We start from the raw sequence: 21,796 nt of genomic DNA on the forward strand, positions 1-21,796 counted from the left end.
ACACACATATATACACATATACAGACACACACATATATACACACACACATACACATATACATATATATACCCACCCAATAGGGTGCATCTTATACACTGGCCAATATAGTATATGCTAATAGATATGTGTGTATGTATGCATGTATGTTAGTGTGTGTGTATACTTTTACTTGTGTCAGTCATATATGTATATCATCATCATTGTTTAACGTTCGCTTTCCATGCTGGCATGGGTTGAACGTTTCCACTGAGGTCTGGGCAGCCAGAAGACTGCACCAGGCTCCAATCTGATCTGGCAGAGCTGGATGCCCTTCCTAACACCAACCACTCCAAGATTGTAATGGGTGCTTTTTACGTGCCACCAGCACAGGAGTCAGTAAGGCAGGCCATATATAATACATAATCATTATCATCATCATTCTTTAATGTGCTTTTTCCATGCTGGCGTGGGTTGGACAGTTTGGCCAGAGCTGGAGAGCTGCACCAAGTTCTGGTCTGATTTGGCTTGGCTTCTCTGTCTGGATGCCCTTCCTAATGCCAACCACATTGCAGTGTATGCTGGGTGCTTTTAATGTGGCATGGCAGGAGTGCTTCTACATGACACTGGCACAAGTGCCTTTTTATATGGTACCTACACTGTGCTCCTGCCGGCTAATCCTCTTTAACAGGGGGAGTGGCCTTAACACTTCCACTGGGGATGACGGGTCTTCTTGAGTACAGCAAGGAACCAGGTATCTTGGCCCTTTGTCATCTTGTCTGAGAGGTTCTGGTGCCACATAAAAAGCACCCAGTTGGCATTAGGAAGGGCAACCATGCCAACACATAGACAATGGAACTTTGTGTGAATCTTGGCTATATATATATGAGTATATATACTGGCATACAACAAGCTTCTTTCAGTTCTTGTGCACCAAATCCACACACAATAACTTTGGTTGCTCAGGATTGTGGTAGAAGACATTTGCTCTTGCCCAAAATGCCATGCAGTAGGACTAAGATGACATGGGTAGAGAAGCAGGCTTTCCAACCACACAGCCACACCTACACCAATGCGACTAAGGAACTGGGTAAGGCAGGATATGACAGTAGAATGTGAACCAGGGTGGGAATAAGACAGAATGGTCAGGTAAAAGTATGGAGGGGGTAAGTAATGAAAGGGCATCATCATCATCATTATCATTTGTTTGCTTTTCATCCTGGCATGGGTTGGATGGTTTGACAGAAGCCGGCAAACTGGAGTGCTGCACCAGGGTCTGTGTTGGTATGTTTTCTATGGCTGGATGCCCTTCCTAATGCCAACCACTTTATAGAATACATTGGGTGTTTTTTATGTGGCACCAACAGCAGCACAGGTACTAATTATGTGGCACTGGCACTATGTATTTAATAGGAGTGATGAAGAGTGTGTGAGACAGAGAGAGCAAGTGGAGGACATTCATAGAAATGGTAAGTGGAAAGTGCTTGACAGATAGCAATAATAACTTGAGAAAGAAAGAAAGAAAAAGAAAGAAAGAAAGAATATTGCTAATTGTTGACTAAACATAAATCATCATCATTTAATGACTGTTTTCCATGCTGGTATGGGTTGGACAGTTTTACAAGAGCCATACCAGGTTCCATTGCCTGTTTCAGCAGCTGGATACCCTTCATAACACCAACCACTTTATAGGGTGTAAGGCACCATCACCTGTGCCTTTTACGTGACACCATCACCAGTGTTTTTTAGGTGACACTAGCACCAGTACCTTTTAGGTGGCACCATCACCAGTGCCCTTTAGGTGGCACCATCACCAGTGCCTTGTAGGTGGCACCATCACCCGTGCCTTTTAGGTGGCACCATCACCCGTGCCTTTTAGGTGGCACCATCACCAGTGGCTTTTAGGTGACACCATCACCTGTGCCTTTTACGCGACACCATCACCAGTGCCGTTTACGTGGCACCATCACTCGTGCCTTTTATGTGGCACCATCACCAGTGCTTTTCAAGTGGCTCCAGCACCAACAGCGTCATCAAGTCCCTTGCACAACTTGTAATTGAATAGTATAATTAATTATTGCATAATTAATAATTACAATAATTAATTCTGACATTCCCTGTTTATCCATTCAACAATAAGATTTATGTTCTTATATTATTATATTTATATGGCTTAAAATTGCAAGCAAATATAATTTCATAATTATATAATTAATTGCATAATCAATAATTATATAATTGGTAATTACAATAATTAATAATTGCATGAGTGGCTGTGTGGTTAAGAAACCTGCTCCCTAACCACATGGGGTTAGAATAAGTACTGAGCTTAAAAATCTAGGGTTCATTTGTTTGACTAAACACTTCAAGGCTGTACTCCAGCTTGGCCACAGTCCAGTGACTGAAACAAGTGAAAAATATTGGATAACAGAAAAGATAATTAATTCTTACATTTCATGATTTATGTCTCACCTAAATGAATTATCCAATAAGATTTATATCATCATCATTCTTATATCAATTATATATCACTAAAACTGCACAGTCATGTATAATAATCGTGTTAAATCATGATAACATTTCCACCCAAGGGTGGTGCTGGACATCCTGCAAGCATCTGATTGATGGCAACATTGGTCAATATCTTCGCCTTTATCAATATTCCAAGAAATTTCCAGATATTTCCATAGAACGAAAATAATACTAGGCTTACATGTGGTTATGCCATCCTACCAAGGAGTTAATGGTGCAGAATAAACTACATGATTATACATATTCCACAGCTTATAGAGAAAACATGGAGCTTGCATGTTACATCAACACATTCTGTCAATAAGTGTGGCTTTGAAGCCGTCTATAACAGGATCAGTTTCAGGCAACACAGTCTCTTGAAGATTTTCAAATGTATGTCACTTTATCTAATTTAATGACAACATATTAGTTTTCAGGGCAAACTCAATATCATTTCAATATTTTCTTTGCAATCCCTCACACTGCAGCTTGTGGTGTATTGCTATGAGTGTTAGTAACTTTTCTTCTTGATTTCCTGCTGTACAAAGAGGACTTCTGGGTGAAGTACGTCGGCAGCATGAGTACAATCATTTTCATAACTTACTGTTTCATTTCCACAAACTTTAACTTAGGTTTCACATTTGCCATGTTGCTGGTTCTGACATTCATATGATACAACTCTATTTGCCAATTCTTTCTGCTTCACATCTTTGTATCAATCACAAGTAGGCTTCATTTTACTACATTTGCTTTGCATTAACTCCAGGACTGAATCACAAAAATTATGGCATACTTACAGAGTTATAGTTGTACTATTTGTAGTTCAAGTATATTGTGATATATTGAGAGACTTGGTGAAAGCGCATGGCTCAGTGGTTAGAGCGTCGAGCTTACGATCATGAGGTTGTAAGTTCGAATCCCAGACTAGGCTGCGTGTTGTGTTCTTGAGCAAGGTACATTATTTCACGTTGCTCCAGTTCACTCAGCTGTAGAAATGAGTTGCGACGTCACAGGTGCCAAGCTGTATCAGCCCCTTTGCCTTTCCCTTGGATAACATCGGTGGCGTGGAGAGGGGAGGCTGGTATGCATGGGCAACTGCTGGTCTTCCATAAACAACCTTGCCCGGACTTGTGCCTGGGAGGGTAACTCTCTAGGTGCAATCCCAGGGTCAGTCATGACCGAAGGGGGTCTCAGCATATTAGAGACTTGGAGATGGATTCTTAGTAGTCCAAGCACTGACTCCAGATTGGTCATTGTTATTCCCCCAAACCTGTAAATTTGGCCATAAGTCAAGTCAAAAATTTCTCCAAACTAATAACTTAAAATGACCAGAATAGGTTTGGTCAACCATTGCTAACAGCCAAACAGGCAGGTTTCAGCAGCTCAGTTCAATGGGTAAGGTCAGATCTAAGGTCAACAGATAACAATTACAGGGTAGAGTAAGGTAAATCTCACAGGTCAAACCAAAATTAAAGATAAGAAGGAGTCTATTGATGAAGCAAAATGATATCACTTTTAGTGGTATAATTATAATAGTGTTTTAAGAATATAAATCTTATTATTGGATAACAGATGAAACATAAAATATAATAATTAATTACTGCATTAGTATGTACACGAAAATGAAACTTTAATTAGTGTTATTAATATTTAATTTCACCCCTATATTTATGTTGATTCGTTAACCCAGTCTTTTTATTCTATAACCAATATTTTACTCTTGTCTCAATTATTCTGAGCACTTCTCCTTGCAGCCCTGTATAAAATCTATTGGTTTCCTAATAAGAAACCATTAATATTATATATACATATATATATATATATATATATACATATATGTATATATATGTGTGTGTGTGTATATATATATATATATATATATATATATACATATATGTATATATATGTGTGTGTGTGTATATATATATATATATATATATATATATACATATATTTATTTACTCTTTTACTTGTTTCAGTCATTTGACTGCGGCCATGCTGGAGCACCGCCTTAAGTCGAGCAAATCGACTCCAGGACTTATTCTTTGGATGCCTAGTACTCATTCTATCGGCCTCTTTTGCCGAACTGCTAAGTTACGGGGACCTAAACACACCAGCATCGGTTGTCAAGCGATGTTGGGGGAACAAACACACATATATATATATATATATATATATATATACGACAGGCTTCTTTCAGTTTCCGACCAAATCCACTCACAAGGCTTTGGTCGGCCCGAGGCTATAGTAGAAGACACTTGCCCAAGGTGCCACGCAGTGGAACTGAACCCGGAACCATGTGGTTGGTAAGCAAGCTACTTTACCACATATATATATAGGTGCAGGAGTGGTTGTGTGGTAAATAATTTGCCTACCAACCACATGGTTCTGGGTTCAGTCTCACTGCATGACACCTTGGGCAAGTGTCTTCTACTATAGCCTAGCATATTTATGCATACACACACACATACACATATATATACTATGTATCATCATCATCATTTAACGTCAGTTTTCCATGCTGGCATGTGTTAGACGGTTCGACAGGAGCTGATAAGACTGAGAACTGCCCCAGGCTCCATTGTCAATTTTGGCAGGTTTGTATGGCTTGATGCCCTTCCTAACGCCAACCGCTTTAAAGAGTGTACTGGGTGCTTTTATGTGGCACCGACACTGACAGAGTCTCCAAGCAACACGGCTGTGAGTGAGGAGTAGTATTGAGTGGTGGTAGTTTTGTACCAGTTGAGAGATTAAAAGGTAAAGAGGGACAAGGATAGGTGCCTTAATCTGGAACCTCCTTTCCATGCAAAGTGGTAAACAATAATTCTAACTTTCCTGATGTTCATAAAACAGGTTGTGAGACAAAAACGATCTTCGGTGAATGTTTCTTTCTCTCTCATTTTTTTTTTATAATGGATGTGTGCAGACAACCTTACCAGAACTGGGGTCACGAATTCGTGAGCAACTTTGAATATTCATTCTACTATACAAAAACAAAGAGCAATAAAGACGTTACTTTAAAAAAGAAAAAGCGCTACACCATTCATACGCGTTCGAGCCTGAGCATCAACAGCTACGAAACGAAACTATAGACGCATTAGTCACTGAGCAAAGTTAGGTGGTTCCCCTCGAAATTCGTCAATAACTTACAATCAGCTGAAACACATGGTCATATGTGTTGAGTGAAGTAACAGACAAGCCTTCCTCAAATCAAATCCCACTCTCATAAAATGGAAATAATCGCACCAGCACGAAAAGAAGGACGTGAAACGAACAAACATAAGATAGTAGTAGTTTTAGACCTACATCGTGTCTGAATAAAGGACGGGATAGCTGCAGCTGGAATGCATTTGACCACAGGTATGTTCGAACAGGGCTGACATGGGGCCAAATAACAACTATAGTTCTTAGCGGCATTTCTTTATTTCTTTTTATAATTCTGTGTATTGATATTTTCTTTTAATATCTATATAATCTAACCACAAGCCATCACAGCTCTCTCTTTCTTTCACGCAGTCTATGAAACGTCCTAGCAAAGTTAATGTTTATCATCGCATGTCATGTACATCCGATCAAGCAACTTCAATTTAATAAGGCTGCGATTGATTTTAAAACAGGAATTATCAATCCAATAGTTACATCTCTTAACGATCCTCTACTGTATTAAGGATTCCTGCTCAAAGACAGCCCCTGTTTAGCATAAACTACTATTAAAGACACCCTTGTCACGAACCATTCAGTCTTTTATTAATACATAATATATCTAGAACTATATTATCCAATGTCTACTTCCTTGAGGGGTTGGGGGGTGGAAGAAGATAGGACACAATTGCTATTTCTAGCATATCCAGCGACAGCAGCGTGGCACTGTCGTAGGTTTGGACGAAAACACATGAATTCACTAATAATAAACTGTATGGATGTCACTTTTACTAATCGTGTGTGAAATATTTACCTAAATCTTTACAACTCTACCAATGTATAAACAGACACTTCCATCTGTCCAGTTGATAGGAAACTAGGGAAAACCACATCGAAATCGAGTCCCACTTTAAGTATTGTCACAAGCGACACGTTATCACGTTTTCCCTTAAATTTCCAATATAAGATGGGGAATAAAATGCTAATGCTATTGATTATTATGGACATTCTTAGTGGATTTAGTTTTTCCATAGACACAAAAAAATATGCACATTTAAAAAGAAATTAGATATATTTCTCTGGAAAACTCACCAACTTTCAGAATACATCGTGGGTCAAACCGGAAGAAATACTAAGGGAGATAACTCCAAGTAACACATTTTCATTTCCACTTTTTCATTCGTTTTTATTTCAAATATTCAAATGTTTTTGGTTGCTCTCATTAAATTCCATTTACAAATTTTCATTGCGATTGTTTTCCTTCTTTTCTAAAGATCCTACAAGAAATGCAAAAATAAACATATTCTCTCTCCCTCTGTCTGACTGTGATCGAGGTTTATATATAATTGAGTTTGAGTATAGATATTTCTCCAGTTTTTTTTTTTTAAATACATATATGTGAGTATTTATGTACACGTACGCGCACGATCGGATGAACTCGCGCTATTTCGAAGTGGCATCGGTTTTCCTTTCCAGATATCTAACTCCAAACGAAGCGTAATATAAATTAGGTTTATGTGAAGCTTTAGAGTTGGTTTTAACGTTCCGATTACTTTTTTTTCTTCTCGCAGAGGTGTCAAGAAAAGTTAAAATGAAGTTAGATCTTGCCTGTGGCACAATAATTCGAGTTGCTCCTTCACTCCGTTTTCTTCCATGTTACGTTGAAAAATCAACACGAACTGAATATTTACATTTGAATAGTTTCCTTTTTACTGCATGGAATTTACCAATCCTTATTGTTTATTCCTCAAGAGTTGTTACTGCTATTTAGTCACAGGTCTACTCTTATTAAACAGTCTTATGATAAAAGACATTCCAGCCATGATCCCATCTCTTTCCTTTCCAGGACAACATTATCCTGTGTCCTATTTCAAAATACAGTTGGGTATGATTTGTGGGAGATTTGACTGCTATTTCTAACAACTCGAATGACAGCACAGATTTCCCTCGTTTCATATAGGATGATTTGATTAGTTCAAAGTCCATGGCCAAAGGAATTCCAGTTGTAACCATTTCTCCATTTATTTTTAAAGTTGGTATTCTTCTTCTTATCCTTATTTTATTGGAGAGAGAGAAAGAGAGAGAGAGAGAGAGAGAGAGAGAGAGAGAGAGAGAGAGAGAGAGAATATGATGGGGGTGTAATTTGAATGAGATTTGGCTGCTATTTCTTACATATTGATCGATCACATAGATCAGGGGTCCCAACCATGAGGTCGCGGACTTGCACCGGGCTGCACAGAAAGAATAGATTTTTAAATTCCATTTCTATTTCATTGACTATGACAGTCTGCAGGGTGTTTTTGCAATATATATGTATTATGTATGTAATATAATACATATTATATATGTAATAATTAAATTATGTATTATGCACTTTATTCTGTTTTGTTATGTGCGTGATCCCCCTGGTCTGTAGGAAAATTGTCTTGCATGAGACCGGTCCTTGGTGCAAAATAGATAGATAAATAAATAAAGGTGGGGGCTTGCAGACGTAGAAGATTCCATATAGTTTAACTGAAGTGATGTACTATTCCAATGATTTAATAGTCTACTCGACCACTTCGCGTCTTGAATAACGTTACTAAACCGTTTAATTCTTCCACCTTTTTTCTTTTCTTTTCTTTTTTTTTCTCTCTATTTCAACTTGGACATTTACAGTAATTTCAGAAGCCATAGTCTTAGCATGTTTTTTTTTTTTTGTTTTAATAATGAAGTAACTGTTTTCCTTTCTTCTCATAGTTACATAGATACATGTGATTTACTTTCGGTCAACCGTTAAACTTTCAAAGATTTGTGAAGAAATATCTGTAAAACAAGTGCGTAAAACGAATAGTGAATACTTGGAACAATCTCAAAATCAATGATGATGTTTGAAAGATTGGAGAAGTAAGACTAAAGATTCAACTACAAGACAAAAACATAGTCACCACGGTCATCTCCAAATAAGACTAAATGAGGAAGAATTAGATTAAGGCAGGTCTACTACCATAAGTTGTCTGTGAGTCTTACTGACTTCCTTTCCTTACAAAATCATGACCATAGGTTTATAGAAAGAATCTTTATCGAAGATTAAAAGGTCGCGTGAAAGAATCACAAGATTCTTCAAGCCGAACTAACCAGCAAGGAGACTTAGATGTAGACCAAGAACGAAATGGTTGAATAATCCATAGTCTCAGTTGGTTACCCTTAAGAATTCAGCAGGAAAGTGTAATGACAGTTGCTTCTGATAGGACTTTATGGAGGAAGTGCTCGAGGACTCTACCCGAACGATACTTCCAGGAATAATAGGTGGATGGAAGGTGTCCTTTAGAGCGGTTTGAACACCACCACCTGTCCTCTTGGGCCTAAAATTGCGCCGGAAATAATCCACTCCAGAGCAAGAATCAGCAACTTCTTACATATGAAAATAGGCTTGCGTTTCCTCCCTAATTTCCATCACTAACAATTCTTATTGTAAGCGAAAATCAAACAAATAGTGATTTAAAAAAAAATCTATCTGAAAACCGTCAACTTCTTAATGGTCTAGTAATACATTAAATTGGAAAAATTTTTAAAGAAAAGGCCCGGAGCCCACAGGATTGCTTATCTCTATCCTAGTGTCACAAGATTACATCAAGTCTGATGTAAGATTAAACTGCAACATCAAAGATCACAGGTTACGGTCGCAGAAAACCCCTACATTTTATGCCTGTGTTTATGGTTGGTGCCATCTTTTAACGTTAATCTACATTCAAGCATGCAAATTTAAAGCATGGAGATGTAACTATCTTCCCCGCACGTTAACATGTGAACACTAATTTTCATTAGCCTTCCCTACCACTAGAACAGCTCTGTGGTACACATTGCATCCATTATCAAACCAGTATTTGATACAAAATGGGGAAGCTTTCTCTGCGGGGGATTGACTCCAGAACCATTGTTGTGAAGAAAAAGAGGATTCTACAAAGAGTTAGTGGGAATCCCTTTTTACAGGGAGCCAAAAGGATCGAGTACAGGTTAAGGTTTCGTACAGTGCACAGGGTCACTTTTGGTAGTTCGGACAGTGGTCTTGTAGGAGTTGGGCCACTGATTAGAGGTGGTGGTGATGTGGGGGACGGGTTGGTGAGTTTCTCCAGACGTGAGTATTGTTTTTCTTTTTTACATAACTTCAGCACGTCTGTGAATGAAGCGCTGAAGGGATTTGAGTATTTGTAGTGTGTGGGATGTGGAAGAACATGTCTAAAGAATAGATTTAGCCACCTTAGAATCAGCCTCTATACTCACCTGTGGTGAGTCAGAAGTGAAGCACATTTACTGCCAGTGATAGCTGGCATAAAGCTGGCGGCACTCCAACTAGTCGATTGATATGATGTGACATAGGCTGGGCGAATGTATAAGGCGTTGTGTGGTATGTGGATGTGTATATTGAGTAGTTGTGGTGAGGTTATGGCCGAAAAAGCCGAGAAGTGCAGAGACAGATACAGTTTGGTAGAGATTAGGTTTGGAGGCACGAAAGAGATCGAGAATGTTTGGGGAATCTGAATGTCGATTTTACATATGTATAAAGGATGAGACAAGTTAATGCAGAGAGATGAGAATCGAAAGGATTCAATTTCTACATCAACTGCATGTGTATAAGATGATTGAAAGAGCCACAACGAACTGTGAACGTTAAAGTTACCGATGACGACGAGTTGGAAGAAGGGTGAAGTGAAATGCATCCCCCCAATGCAGGACAACATATGGTCGAAGATATGCTGATGGTTCAAGGAGTTATGAAAGCGATAGAAAAGGAAATGGAGGGGTGAGACTTCGAATCAATGTAACTGGAAGCCATTATAATTGATATCTTGGCGAGAAAGGTAACAGGGAGATTAGATTCTACGTACGTGTGGAAACTAGAGTAAAGAGTGTAGTTTAGGAAACGAAGATTGGTTGGAAACAGGAGCTGAGAAATTTGTCTTCGAGAGAATTAAAATACATGATCTGTTTGGATCGAATGCTTGTAATAGAGTAAACTCCCCTAAAATATTCAAAGGCCAACTAACTGAGCATTACGATGTGTCTACCCTTCAGGAAAAATATTACAAGACTACGAGAGAGCAAAGGTCGGTATACAAAGTTTTAAGTTTTACACACACTATAATAAACCCGCGTGACGCTTTTTAATACAAAGGGAGGTAACTATCTCTCCACAGGCGAGTTTAGAAATTTGAATTTGAAGTCAAGGAGTATGACAAAGATACAATAATAACCGATTTTGTGAAGTAATATTTTCTAGTGTACGATATCCAAATTTATTATGTCACATAATTTCAACAGATATCTGTTTATCAAAGCTCAGTATATTCCTCCATTCCTTTGTTTCACATTTTTGCCTGGCTCCATAGGTTTTCAATGTAATTTGTTGTGGTTTGATAAACAGGATTTATAAGCAGAACAGAACAATTCAAAGTTAAATGTTTATTCCGATCAGATTAAGGGATCATAAGCGCGCCACATATCACTGCTGTCTCTAGCAGGATGAATCCTTGAATAATAAGCATTAATATATTTGCATTTCTTTGGTGTGCAGGAATAAGGAAGTATTCCTTTGAAGTGTTATCAATTCTTCCAAATATCCATTGTGGAGGCAAACAATTCTTTCTAACTGTGACACAAGACCACCAATTTTGAGGGGAAGGGAAAAATCGATTACATCGACCTGAGTATTTGACTGGTGCTTATTTTAGCGACCCCGAAGCGATGGAAAGCATATTCAACTTCGGCGGGATTTTAACTCAGAACGTAAAGAGTCGGAAGAAATCCTGCTAAGCATTTTGTCCGATGTGCTAATGATTCTGCCAGTTCGCCACCTTTGGAAGCAAATAATGACCAACATATTTCCGGCGGTTAAAAACTGATTCAACTATTTCTAAAATATGACTAACTCTTCCAAGTTTAGCTGGATCAGCAATGAAACACTCAGCCACACCACCGCGTATGTAATTTCAACAAGTAACCACAGCTTTTGATGCTAATCCATATTCGTCGTCATCGTCGTAATCGTTGTCATGTGTCGTACGCCTGCAGCGCATTAATGACACGACAACAAAAGTCTTCCCCGATTAAGCACGAGTTCTCCAGTTGCCCTGTCACTCTTGTCCAACAAGTTCTTGATAATGGCCATCTATTGCGTTCTCTGCTTGCCTCTTGATCTACTGCCCTCTACTCTTCCTTCAATGATAATGTTTTCTAAACCTCTGTTTCTTCGAATATGGCCATAATGGATGAGCTTTTGTCTTTTCACAATGTTCAGGAGTTGTCGCCTTTCATCTGCTTGTAACACCCATTCATTTGTCCGATGACCCCTGTAAGAAACTTACTTAGTAATTTCAGCCGCTCTCCATTCGTCAGTTGATAATATTTTAGTTTCTTGCAGTGACTTGGATGATATATCTGAACGCGAACAAGAACAGGTTGAGATTTAGTCCACCAAACAACAACTCAAACGTTTCCATTTGAGCCTGATATCCAGTTATGCTGTCCTAAACATCTACTGCTGTTTGTGACTTAATACATTCTTGCCAATACTCGAATAGCACCGAATAATTATCAAGATTTCGTCGAAAGCAAACAACGTTTACTGTTCATCTTGTTGCACTCAAAGTTAAGATACTACCAGATGTCAATTTACTTTCAAAATCCTCCAGGTTTTATTTAACTCACCAACTAAAATCTCTCCGTGTTGGTGAATACTTAATTAGAAAAACAATCTCTTTACTGTTAATAATCACTTACAATTTCAGCCACGTTTAGACTTCAAGAATATATTTGGCAATGTGTTTCTAAATCGTTCGGTTGAAGTTTTTCGAAACGCTGAGTCACTTCAGGTTTTTTCCCTAAGTAGATTCTTCGCTCCATCAAAGGAACATATTTGTATTAGTTTCGTAATCCTTTTCGCACGAGATTATTAGATGATTCTTTAGCAGTTTCTTACGTGGTTATTCTTTGTTGCAAACACTCATTGATTTTTATTGCGCATTTCTGAATTGTCAGCATTGTTTCCGTACGTCTAACAATTCTTTACCATTATAACATTTAGGAATTAACACTGCCATTTCAATAGCAGTACGATTGACAGTCAGAGAATCGATGTTCTTCAAAACGCCAACGAACTTTTTTCCAGTTACAAAATGATTTTTTTAATGCATTTTGTTTACATTTAACATGCTATTGTTTTTAATTTTCATCACAGTTGGCACAGAAAAACAAAATTACAATATACATACGTGATCGTATGTTTGGTGATAATGAAGGAAGTTAAAAGAATTGAAACAACTTGAATGAAAAAATAAAAAACACAAAACGCTTCTGGTTGCCCGATTTCCGCTTGGAATAATTCAAATTAATTGGTTGATTCGGATGAGTAGTGGCAGCAAACCTGAGGCGGTTTCTTTGTCTGGTTTTACCGATGTTGATTGAGGTATTGAAACTGAAACTGTTGCAGTAGCAGTGACTTTGCTAGAAGTCTTTGATTATACTTGCAGCTGTGAAATAAGGTTTGTTCCTGTAGCTAATGAACATGAATCATTGGGATTTATCGGTTTTTGTTTTAAAAAATTGCTGCTTGCTACTGATGGGCATACTCGAAATTGTAAAATAATTCTATTAAACACAATTTCTGAAACAAAGCCATTTTTCAGAGGACATTCAACATGACAAATTAACGATTTTAACTTTTTCAGACCTTATAGCATCACATGTGAACACTTTAATAAATTATACTTTAAAACATCATATAATCATTCTGAAATTTTTTGCGTTGGATCCGAGTTTAGTGAATCAACATAATCTTTTATTAAATCGATTGCTGTACTTGGTGAAAATGTTTTTAAACACAAAAGACATCATCTCATAGTTGAAGCTCTCAGCTTTCTACTCAGACCCGAATTTGTAGGGGTTTTAACTACTTCGGCACAGTGAAGCACCGACGATAAAGTGTGACTTTCTCCTTAGTTATTTTACATACTATAGACGTAGCATTTAATCATGCTACGTCGACAGTAAATAGCACAACTAAATAGAGGCAAAGCAATGAATTGAATCTACCAACTCACTGCTCAGTGATGGTGTTACTTCTCTCTAAGTAGTCGCTTGCCAGTAAAGGCGAATCGCCTAGTTATTATGGTGTTGCACGCACCTTTGCAAGACCTTGGTTTCGATTTCCGGATCAGAAAGTGCAAAACACACAATTCATTTCACGTTACTCCGGTCCATTCAACAGTAAATGAATGACTGGTGTCCCATTCAGTAGCTATGTTGTGATCTCTATCATTCATATGCCATGGTAAGCTGGCAACCGGCCGTGTGGGTTCTAGGACTTGAGACACTCATGTCCATCTAAGTAATTGCTGAATTACATTCAAACACATTCATAGAAGAGAGGAACCTTGACGTTGTGAAATCTGTGGTAAATCACTCTCTCACGGAAGTACTTTAACTATACACAAACTCATTCATTTAGGGGAGAAGCAAAATCACTGTGATATCTGTGACAAGTCACTCCTCGTTAGTAGCAACCCGGCCACTGGCACACATACACACGGTGAATATACGCAAGAAGGCTGAAGTCAGGCCACAGCAGAATCGCAGCTAACCTGTATCGTGTATCCCCTATATGTGCAGCAAGTGAGGCATCTTCGATATCGATGCGAAATGGAACAATAGACGAAACCGGCATAACATACATCAATTGGATTTCGAATGTAAATTTTGGAGGTGTGAAAGATATTAAATATTTCTAAAAATGTAATATTGGTATAGTTTTGCATGCTGATGACAAAGATTGCATTCATTTTCTTTTTTTCTAGAAATTAATAAGTTACGAGCACTTACAGTTATGTAATTTTAGCCAATCGAAATTATGGAACCTTGAAGTGACAAACAGTGGTGACTTCCGACATGTCCAGGAATGGAGGCTTTCGATTGGTTAAAATTACATAATTTTAAATGCTTGTAATTTTTTTAATATTCATTTCTAGAAAAAAAAGAAAAGAATGATTTTCGTCATCAGCACACAAAAGTATTATCAGTGCAGAAAATTTGAGAATAATCAGGTGAAAATATGAAGTACGTCAAGTGGTTGGAAGATATTTAACAAGATCTACGTTTTTTTTTTTCTTTTGCTTTCTCTCCTCTTCTTTGAGAAAACAAAACTGAGTTTGCTTGCATATAATTCGTTTTCTTCACCATGGTGTTGGACATGTTTAAAATATTTAACCAATCTTAATTCTATTGAAGAAGGCGATTTGTTTAGTTCCTTTTCAATTCTCATAGGTTTCACAGAAGTTCCCGATTTCCATGAGAGACATTGGTTAGCCTAATATCAACCTTTGTCCACCAAACCGATCAAAGGCGTCCCAGACAGCTTGTTTTCAACGGTTCCCAACCTTCTTTGCCCTACGAATCGGTTTCATATAAGATAGTTTATCCACGAAAAGGGATCACACGCATAACAAAAAGGGCGTAAAATATAATTCAATTATTGTATATATGTATTGCATATATAACTCAAAAAGGCTCTGCAGATGCGATGGTCAAGAAATAGAATTTTAAAGTTTATTCTTTCTGTGCGGCTCGATACTAAATGATCCGCAGTCCAGTGCTCGGAACACTTCTGGGCAATCCTTCGGTATTGGTAGATGACGTCATTCACCCACACAACCTTCCCTAGACAGTAATGAGGTTCGGTTAAAAAAACGGGGTGAATGACATCCATCTCCTCATACCAACATTCTGACGACCAATACCGAAGGATCACCGACTTCTGTATAGGGACTATATTATACAATATATCCGTTGATTTTTATTTATTTAGTTATTGGCATTCCTTCGGTATTGATCTACTAAGTGTCGGTGTGAGGAGACGACGTCGTTCTCCCTGTTTTCCAGCCTAAGCCTCTTTACCTATGTCGAGGGAAAGTTGTATGGGTGAACGACGTCGTGAGCCAATATCGAAGGATTGCCAATTTATGTATTTATTTATTTATTTGTAAAATAATGAAGGTCTTTAAACCACAGTGAACCACAAATTAGAACACCTTAAACTAACGACGCTATTGTTCACAAAACCAAGGCATAATCTTATTTGATGAGCATAAAAGACGCATCCTAATTACAGCTGTGCACATTCAAAGGAAAAAAAGGTTTTTAGTGCATAAAGCATGTAATATTTAAAGCAACTTGGGCGGCAAGGTGGCAGAACCATGACCGCGCCAGAAAAAATGCTTAACGGCATTTCTTCCAACTATACATTCTGAGTTCAAATCCCACTATACATTCTGAGTTCGGCGTTGATAAAATGAGTACCAGTTGTACACTGGAGTTTATGTAAACGACTTGCCCCTACTCCAAAATTGCTGTGCCAACATTTGAAGCCAGTATTCAAAGCATCTTCGTATATTGGAACCGGGAAAACAGTGTGTGGCATATGCTTTCGAATACGGTAATTTAAGGTGTGATTTGGCTGCTGTTTCTAGCAGATCTAGTGAGGATCCCTCACATAAAAGCCCCCTCGTGTGTGTGTGTGTGTGTGTGTTCGTTCAGAGAAATACTTTAGAATTCCCACAACTGAAATGCAAAGTAAGTATCGCGTTGTTTACGTAGGAAATCAATAATTTACGATGACACAATCGTAGGCAGTAGACGCTGTGCTATTATTTACACGCAGATGACCAAACGAGAGCAATTTACTGCGGAGCTGTAGTCAATGTTACACACATATACCTACTCACCTCCTATATATATATATATATATATATATGGCGTCATGTTGTTAATTGACTAGTGTTGTTATTGAATTTCAGGTCAACTCTGATTGAGCAGATCTCTAATCAAAGCCGTTCCAGCCATATCCATCCGTATCGAGGACAGCGGTAGAGTGTGATTTGCGAGAGATTTGGCTGCTATTTCTTAGCAACTTGAGCGAGCACACCAGACTACGTTCTGCGTTTGAATCCCTTTGACATCGTCTTCGTTTGTCATTCTTCCGGGGATCAATAAATAAAACACCAGGCATCCTTGGTTCCAAAGCTTTGACAGATTAACCGTTTGTCGGACCATTCGCGGTCATGTCATAATAATTCAACACAACACTGACTTCCTAATCATATCTCCCATTCGTCGAAATTACCATGAACAGTTCTACTTTATTTTGAATCAATACAGATTAAGGGTTTGTGCTTGACACTGTCACTGAACGCTTCCAGTTCTCTTATCTGTAGTAACATTAGCTAAGGGTGACATTAAGCTGAATAAGCAAGGAATCTCTCAAAATGCTGTTATCACCACAAACAAATGCAGCGTAAATAATGCACGTAAAACACACAGTAACGCCATCTGTGGTCGCGCAGTGATCTATACTGGTAGTCACGGGGACTTCAAGTTCTCCAGCCCCTCGTAATGTATTCAGATTAAAGGAGTTACTGAACTATCAGCTGCCAGAATATCGGCGGTATACTCATACATAGATATTACGAACGGAGAAATACAGAGCGACGCAATATCTTTAGATATTTCTCATGGATCTGAGCCTAAGGAGATATTCCAGCTATCTCGCCGGTTCTCTTTTATCCTCATGCTCCTTTTTCTATGAACTTTTTTCTGTTACTAAACACAAAGCTTTTGACATCATGGAGAGGTATCCTCACCTTTAACGATACAATATTTGATGGTAAGGTCATATAGCTACGCCGGTTTTGATGTTTTACTCAATTGACCTATACAAAGAAGAGAGATCCTTTCAAGAGTTTTGTCCAGTTCTACAAATAGTCCTTGTAATTACGTTACTGTTGTTGTTGATAGTGGTGGTGGTGGTAGTGGTTGGTGTCTATTTACCTACACTTAAGTGCTCCTGTGTTGGGCGACGCACGAGGCAGCCAAAAGCTCTCCAGCAGGATCGGTCTGCTTATGACCGTAAGCCCGACACCGCAATGGTTTTGCATTTTGAACTGTCTTCGTAGCTTGAATTTTTCTTACGGGGACAGGGTGCTTACCTCAAGCTCAGTCACTTGACTTTAGGAAAGAGACTGTAAATGGAGCTGTTTCTGTCGACTGTTAGCCAATGTCCACGAAACATAATGTGGGTCGCCTTCAGCCACAGACACCTGATTGGCTGTTGGTCTTCTTGAGACACTTCTGCCCAGTCCGTTGGCCGTTGCGTCAGTTCCTGCACCCGCCTTTTTGGTAAGGCTTCCTTCTTGGTTTATACAAGCTATACGGGTTGTCGACTTCAACAGCGAGCGTTCACCTTCAAAGATATAAAATCACCGACCTTCTACTCACCATAAGAGGCGTGGGAGAAGTTCAAAAGTGTTCAAAAGTGTTTTTTTTTTTAATCTTTAGTCAGTCACGAGAGAAGGCCAATGCTGATGACCCTTTGTAGGTCATCTGAGGTCAGAAGGAAGCGGGTGGAAGATATTTTCAAACTGAGTACATGAAACAGAATTGACTCCGCTAAAAGTACACAAGATACCAGATGGTGGTGTTAAATCGGGCGATAGATCAGGTCTACCACCGAAGTAGACTATAGCGGGATTTGAATTCAGAACGCAAAGAACCGGGAAAAATACCACAAAGCATACTGTCCGCTGTCGTGATTGGGTACATTTTTTCTATCGACCCCCATCGCAAAAAAAAAAAAAAAAAAAAAAATGGAAGGCAAAGTCGACTTCGTCAGAATTTGAGCTCAGACAACAGAGAGTCGGAATAAATACTGCGAGATATTCTATTCAGTGTTCTAACCACTCCGTCAATTCACCGTGGGACTCGCTTTCTTTGTTGAGTTTTTCTCAGCAACGGTTACCATATTTACTCTTTTATAAATGAAGAAAACTAGGGTGCGATATACATGGGGCAAGTTTAAATATGAAGGAAAAGAATTTTGTACTAAGATTTTATTCTAAATTATAGGTTCGACACATACACGAGTAAATACGATAATTTTCCTCAATTCATTTTTTAAATATCCTTTGAATTTTTGATCATTGATTCGTCTTTAACAGGCAAAAGCTCTTCAAAGGCTGTAACAATGACAGTTCTTTCAGATTTTCAGTAAAAGAGCAACTTTCGCTGCTAAATGTCAACAGATTCATATCGGTCATTCAACTATTTGGATTTGGAATTTATGATGAACTTTAACGTTAATGATTCCAATACTGAGATGAGCCACATCTACAATTTAGTGGCTATGTGGTGAGAAGTTTGCTTCACAACCACGTGGTTTCGGGTTCGGTCCCATTATGCGACTCCTTGGACAAGTGTCTTCCACTAGAGTCCTTGGTCAATCAAAGCTTTGTGGGTAAATCTGGTTGACGGAAGCTGAAATAACCCTTCAAGTAGGTGCCCAAACATGGTCGCAATCCAATGATTGAAACAAGTAAAATATAAAAGAATGTGTACTGGGCAAGTGGTAGTAGCTAATGTCCCTCTTAAACACTTATTTAGATTTGAGAACACAATCTTTTGTTTGTAGTTACACACACACACACACACACACACACACACACTGCCGCGAATAACCTAGGCAGATCTCTTGGTAATATACAGGAAAATATTACAATGTCATTGAGTATCTCAAAACTCACTGATTGCAAATGGCTGTTTCTCTTGATATGTATATTAGATAGCTCACTGCTCTTGTTCAAGTTGCCTTAACTGAGATGCGTTTCACAATGCCGTAACAGTAACCCTGTCCTGCATCATCCTCGGCAGTCTCCCAATCTCACATTTTGTGCCTCTATCAACAATCCGAATGCAGCTGAGCGGCGTTCGTCCTCCACTAGGCTGCGGAAGGTCATTCATTACATTTGATATGACCTGCACGATAGCAGTGACTGGCAAAAGTGTCTTGTTTGAAATTATCATTCTGATGCAGATAAGAGCGACGAACAGACAGAATTGCTCGCACACCGGACGACATGCTTCGTAGCGTTTCTTCTGAATTTAAATTCTTAGTTCAAATTGTGCCGAGGTTGATAAAATAAGGACGAGTCGAGCACTGGAATCGATGTAGTAACTAACTCTCTCCAGCCAAAATTTAAGGCTATGTGCCTGGAAATAATTATTCGATTTCAGAGTGCGGTATAACTATTGTTAATGATATTGCTGCTAATTACTCTGTATACTATTTTACTTTGTGGTTTATGTTGGCTCCAAATGTTTGCCAGCTTTCGGATTCCTCTGGTTTATTTATTTGTCTCTCTCTCTCTCTTTTTTTTTTTACTCTTTTACTTGTTTCAGTCATTTGACTGCGGCCATGCTGGAGCACCGCCTTTAGTCGAGCAAATCAACTCCGGGTTCGGATCTTACGTAGAGGACTCCGTTAAAGAATATATTGCTGTCACCACCCAATGCCAGTACAAATACCAATAAGCGTACAGCTTGTTCTGGCAGCCGCGAGAGCACCAAGGATGTTTTATTTAAGTAATCTCAGTCCTGCATCAAACGCAGACCGAGGCAGGGCGCCTGGCACCTAGAATGTCGTCAGGCGTTCACACTCCTCTTCCAGTCGGGTAATGAGGTCGATGGAAATTATTCCACTATGGCTTTCTATAGAGGGTTAGTGGCGGGTACGTGAGACGATGTTCTCGGGGAGATCCTGGGTGTCGACAAGAATGAGTTTGCTGGTCTGTTCCGGAGAACTTTTGGGCCGGGGCCTATGGATAATTTTCAGAGGTCCTTGCCCTGGCAGTGCTACCGGGGGGCACTGTCTGTTCGAGATAAACTCTACAGGCACAGAAGGGTCGATCAGTGAGCAACTTCACTTTTCCTTATCTATAATTGTTATGTCCGGTCTATTATTTTCCACCTGCTTGTCCGTTTAGATAGGGAAGTCCCACAAAATCTTACATTTCTTCGACTCCAGTACTTTTTCGACCTGGTGATTGTACCCTGTGTTTTCAGTTTCAAATCCCCATTTCTGGCAAAGTGTCCAATGTAAAACGTTTACAACCTGGTCATGCCTCCATTTCTTATACTCTTCCTGCGCCAACTTGGGGCATTCTGTCACAATGTGTGCCATTGTCTTGTTCCAAGTTCCACAGGCTCTACATTTTCCTGACACATTTTATCCATATATATTTTTTCTCAAGTTGTTAGTTTTTATCGCTTGATCTTAGGCTGCTACAATTAGGCTTTCTGTTTCTTTTTTTGATTGTCCTTTTTTTTAACCAAGCCCAGGCTGGCCTGGGGCTATAGTGGAAAATACTGGTCCCAGGTGCTGCACAATGGGATTGAATCCAAGGAGACGTTTTTTTCTTTTACCGCGCAGCCACTCCTGAATGTTTGCAAACATTTATCATTTTTTTAAATATTTCTACGTGATGCACTTGTCACTAAGTATATTCCGTGCAGGCTTGAGACGTTAGGAAGGAAAATAACGACGGTCCTTCCTGTTTTTATCAATGTTGTTGTTAACAGGGTTAGAGTTATATTTCCTGTCCAGTTATTTGTTTTTCTGAATTATTTGTAAACATTTGGTGTGTTCTATAAATACTTTGAAGACATCGTAAGACACCTTTTGTGTATCAGAGCCAGTTTTGTACAGATCTGTAGCCATTGTCGTTCTCTGACGACATTCATACATGTTGTGAGAAATATTCCCGTGAATCGAGCAAGTAAATACTATACAACCGACAATCTAGCCATGACATCATGTCTTTTTTCTGATATTATTTTCAGTATTAGTTCATTCTGTATATGGGTGCAGGCACCATTGCTTGGTTTGGGTTCAGGCGCGTGGTTAGGTAGCTGGGGTATTCAGCTCATAATCGTAAGGTCCTGAGTTCAATTTCCGCTGGCGCTTTGTGTTCTAGAGTAAGAAACTTTATTTCATGTTGCTCCACTCCACTCAGTTGGTAAAAATGAGTGGCACCTGTATTTCAAAGGGCCAGCCTTGTCACATTCTGTGCCACTTTGAATCTCTCTGAGAACTATGTTAAGGGTATCCATGTCTGTGGAGTACTCAGCCACTTGCACGTTAATTTCATGAGCAGGCTGTTCCGTCGACCGGATCAACTGGAACCCTTGTCGTCGTAACGGACGGAGTGCCATTTACACACACACACACACACACACACACACATATACATACATACAAACATATACATACATATATATATACATATGTTTATATATATATATATATAT

At 38.9% G+C, this 21,796-nt stretch overlaps 1 protein-coding gene across 4 annotated transcripts in view; it reads right to left on the bottom strand.

Annotated features, from left to right (window-relative positions):
• LOC106882735 (uncharacterized) overlaps positions 1–14,505 on the bottom strand; it is a 21,450-nt gene extending 6,945 nt beyond the window's left edge. The window contains exon 1 of one of the 4 annotated variants that reach the window (XM_014933508.2): positions 14,486–14,505. The gene's annotated coding sequence lies outside the window, so the exon portion shown is untranslated. Of the gene's footprint in view, positions 1–5,424; positions 5,508–6,443; positions 6,616–6,721; positions 7,695–14,485 lie in introns of those variants that run through there. The other 3 variants (XM_014933506.2, XM_052970873.1, XM_014933507.2) reach the window with 3 other exon arrangements.
• Positions 14,506–21,796: the final 7,291 nt, after the last annotated feature.

Source organism: Octopus bimaculoides, chromosome 9, assembly GCF_001194135.2.
Source record: "Octopus bimaculoides isolate UCB-OBI-ISO-001 chromosome 9, ASM119413v2, whole genome shotgun sequence".
NCBI classification, from domain to species: domain Eukaryota; kingdom Metazoa; phylum Mollusca; class Cephalopoda; order Octopoda; family Octopodidae; genus Octopus; species Octopus bimaculoides.